The sequence below is a fragment of the Trichechus manatus genome, unplaced genomic scaffold (assembly GCF_000243295.1).
Source record: "Trichechus manatus latirostris isolate Lorelei unplaced genomic scaffold, TriManLat1.0 scaffold00329, whole genome shotgun sequence".
Classification (NCBI taxonomy): Eukaryota; Metazoa; Chordata; class Mammalia; order Sirenia; family Trichechidae; genus Trichechus; species Trichechus manatus.
The window spans coordinates 832,915-837,448 of record NW_004444265.1 but is presented as its reverse complement, the minus strand read 5'-3'; positions in this window follow the sequence as shown (position 1 = coordinate 837,448).

The following is a 4,534-nucleotide window of genomic DNA, read 5'->3' as shown; positions in this document are numbered from 1 at the left end:
TATTGAGTTTGTTCATTTTTATGTTCATTCAAACTTAGTCTTTATTTCTGAAATGACATTTTCTTCTATTTCCAATTCTTTCAGGAATTCTGTCACTCATCTCTGAATTTTTTCTAATTCTAATGTATGTTATTATTTCATATATTTTTTTATTGTACTTTAGATGAAGGTTTACAGAACAAATAGTTTCTCATTAAACAGTTAGTACACATATTGTTTTATGACAGTGGTTAACAACTCCACGACATGTCAACACTGTCCCTTCTCAACCTTGGGTTCCTTATTACCAGCTTTCCTGTCCCCTCCTGCCTTCTAGTCCTTGTCCCTGGACTGTTTTTCATATCTTATGTCGCTTTTAAAAAGTTTTTAGCTTTTTTATTTTTGGTGTGTATGTGTTTATTTTTGAAATATTTGGTAATAGTTTTCCTCTGTTTTGTAGGCATGCCTTTCTGGCAGACTTACGTTGTCTATTTAATCTTTCTTTCCTTCAAATAATATTGTATGGGATTGATCTTAATTTTGTAATGGTGCCTCATTTTTGTATGAAATTAACTTTCTTGGCTTTCAAGAGGGAAGTTTAGTTTAAGATAGCTTTTCTAGCTTTTGAGAAATTTCCAGGATAGCTCGAGAACTCTCCCTTCTCTTGTCCTTGTGAAATGTTTAAAATATAACACCTTATTCTCTGAGATCTCTTGAATCTGTCCTCCCTCCCACTCACCCCCCACACAACATACACAATTTTATTTGAATCTTTTTTTTCCATTTGTTTCTATTGTCCTTGTCCTGCCACAGTTCAGTTGTATTTTCAGCAATCTCTCCTCTGTGTGGAACTTTTTTCCCGGAAAGGATGTCCACAGGACACTGTCTACTCAGCCTGTGCAGACCATCGTGGGTTTCCCTGGAGACCCACTGTCTTCACCCACCACTGGGGTGAGCACCCCTCCTTGTGTCAGATCTGCTCTCACATTGGTTCGCTGAGATTTTTCATGAGTGTCTTTTAGTTATTTCTGAATTCTCATTGTTGTTGTTAGTTGTCATTGATTCTGTTTTAAATCATGGTGACCTTATGTATAACAAAATGAAACATTGTCCGGTCCTGCCCCATCTTCTTCATGATTGTTGGTATGCTTGAGTCCGTTGTTGCGGGCACTGTGTATTTTGAATGCCTTTCAAATTAAGGGGCTCATCTTTCAATACCATATCGGTTAATGTTCTCTTGCGAATCATAGAGTTTTCAGTGGCTAATTTTTAGAAGTAGATCTCCAGACATTTCTTCCTAGTCTATCTTAGTCTGGAAGCCCATTGAAACCTGTCTACCATGGATGACCATGCTGGTATGTGAAATATGGGTGCTGTATCTTCCAGCATCATAGCAACACACAAGTCAACACAATACAACAAATAAATTCTTAGGTCTATTCTATTGTTCTCCTTGACTTCTTTTGTATATATACTGAAAACACATAAAGTTTTACATCTGTCTATATTTTCATCAGCACCCACTTGTATTCTGTTGTTTGTGGGAAATTGAAATCACAAAATCAAAGATGACTGAGTTAGCAATTCGTGGAACTCAAAAATGTCAGAAAAGTACTAACAATGTCTTCCCATAAGAGTACATTGGACCTAAAAACCAAAAAAAGCCAAACTCGTTGCTGTTGAGTCGATTCCAGCTCATAGTGACCCTATAGGACAGAGTAGAACTGCCCCATAGGGTTTCCAAGGAGCAGCTGGTGGATCCGACCTGCCAGCCTTTTGGTTAACAGCCATAACTCTTAACCAGTATGCCACTAGTGCTTCCACATTGGACCTAAAGTGTTCTGCAAATCCATAAAGTCATTTTTTTAATTGTGTATTTTATTTTAAAAACAAATATTTACTTTCAGATCATATTGGGACAAAATTGAAACTGTTTTCTAAGTTCTTCAGCAATTTTTATTAGGTTATCAGGTTATACATTTAGCAATTTCACCAAATGATATATAGTATATATCTTTTTAATGCCTACATTTTCAGGATTGTGTCCATAATAATTCATGAAGATCATGACCATTCACTACTGTTTATGTCAACATACATTCTGACTAAATCTACTGAATCATTAATGGTTATGTTCTCAATACAAATAATTGCTTTCTGTGTTAGAAACGTATCTTTAAGTCAGCTTTTTTTTTTTTTTTTTTTGCATGAATGACACTGTTATCCAACTTAATAGCTTACTAATACTGGGGGAAAAGTTGCCATATAATTGATTTCTATGTATATACCAGCTTTAGTCTAATAAGAAATGTACTTTTTTTTCCTTTGGTTTTATTTAAAAGAGTCTAAGAATGCTGGAAATCCACGATAAAATCTACTACATCACACTCTCATTTTTGAGCACCTGATAAAGATTACTAAAATTATTTTTAATTTGAGTCCCTTTCAACCATATACATGCAAAGACATTTGCGTCATCATACTGAAATCACAGACTATGTAAATCTGGCTATTGCATGCATCCAGGAGGGTGGAGAACAGAATGAAGAGCTGTGGACATTATGCCATCACTCCTCTTTGCTGTGCCCATAGCAGATACCAAACCAAATACCAAACCAGTTGCTATGGAACCAATTCTAACTCATGGCAAATCCATGTGTGTCAGATCTGTAAAAATCTGTAGGGTTTTTAATGGCTAATTTGCAGGAAGTAGATTGCCATGCCTTTCTTCTGAGGCACCTCTGGGTGGACTCCAACTGCCAACCTTTACAAAGGCTAGCAGCCAAGTGCTTAACCATGTGAGCCAGCCGAGACTCCATAGCAAATACCCCATAAACCAAAACCCAAACCCTTTGCCGTGGAATCGATTCCGGCTCCTATTTAATCATTGTTTTCCACTAAACCTGGATGTAACCTCCTAATCTTAACACCATGCTCTAGGCAGCAACTACCAATCGGAGTTAGCGCAAGACAATACCAATCTGTTTGTCCTACCTGGGACAGAAAACATATTTTGGAGGCTTATTCCCATGCGGGCTCTAGCAGGTGGGCTGCACCGCACCCGGGTAAGCCTTTTGCAGTGTAGACCTGGGTTACCTGGTACCTGCAGGCCTGTGAACAACCCAGCCTGATACCGTCATCCTTTGCTGCGAGAGAGCACTTGAGTGACAGGCACGGAGCCAGTGTTTACCCTCTGGGGCTCCTGACACACACGGTGTCTGTCAACACTCCCTATCACTCCTGCTTATGCAGACTGGTTTTTTTTTTTTTTTGCCTGATGTATTCATCACCGGGCTGCAGACACCTACTTAATCCATTTAGAACCTATCAGCTCTGTTCATCGGCTCATAAACCTATTACCTTGGAGGCGCAGTGCTGAGGGACACAGGTGCCAGACCAGTGCACAAAACCCAATTGAGTTATGTAGCAGGCAGTGAGGGGCTCCTAATCACGATTCTGACTGCATGGGGAATTGCCCGTGTTATGTGGTAGCAGCCACTTTATTAAATATCGATTTAAATCACGGCCTTTAATCAAATCTGATAGAAGACCTCTTTCACCTTCGCCCCTCCTCAGCTCCTCCTCGCCCCCTCCTTTTCCAATCAGCCCGGCTGGTGACATCGGAGCTGAGCTGAGGAATGAATAGTTATCGAGCAGTGCACCAGAAAACCCTTTTCAACAGTAATGAGGCATTTGTGATAATCGAGTGATGAAATGTAAATGGGCAGTAATGAGCACAATTACATCCACGAGGGAACCATCAACAGTGGCTTCTTTCCTCACAGATAGATGAGCTCTTTCTCTGTCATTGCCCACTGCTGCCTACACCGGGAGGCTGGACGCTGAGCGCAGGGCGGGGGAGGAGGCCCGGGACTGTCGGGGAAACTGAGGAACGGCAGATGTAAGGAGGAGCTGACAGCGTCGGTTAGCAGAGTGTGAGCCCCGTCAGCCTTGAGCGCCCCAGCCCTTGACGTTCATCGGCCGATCTCCCCCCCACCCCACCCCCTTCTCCGCTCCCCTTCCCTCCCTGTCCTTGGGGAAGCGGTGACTTGATTTGCTGCCGTGTTTGAAAGCCGCCTAGTCGTGCTAACGAGCTGGAGTTGAACCTGAGCGTTTGTTTCACTGCAACCGTGCTAGGTGGCTGGAGCCGCCTGGATTTTAGCAGGAAGGAAAGCCGCGCAATGGGACCCGTGCCAGGAAACACAAGTACCACCGCTGCTGGTGTCATCTCTGCAGTCAAGGAACTGGCAGGGAGAAGAGACACTGACATTTTCAGAAAACAGGCCGGCTCAGCACATCTGTCAGCGCCCTGCCCGGTGACAGTGCAAGCTGGGATGGCCTGGCAGGAGAGCTGTAGAACAGAACTGGAATGGTCTGCCAGTTGCAGACCGAATCTGAGAGTATGGAAAATGGTTTGTGATTTTAAAAATAAATGGAGAAAAAAAAAAATCTGCGCTTGACATAAAAAATATGTCATCGAAGTCCTTTAAGAACACATATTAAATGTATTGGTTCACTAATGTGACTATGTATCTATATATCTATAGACACATAT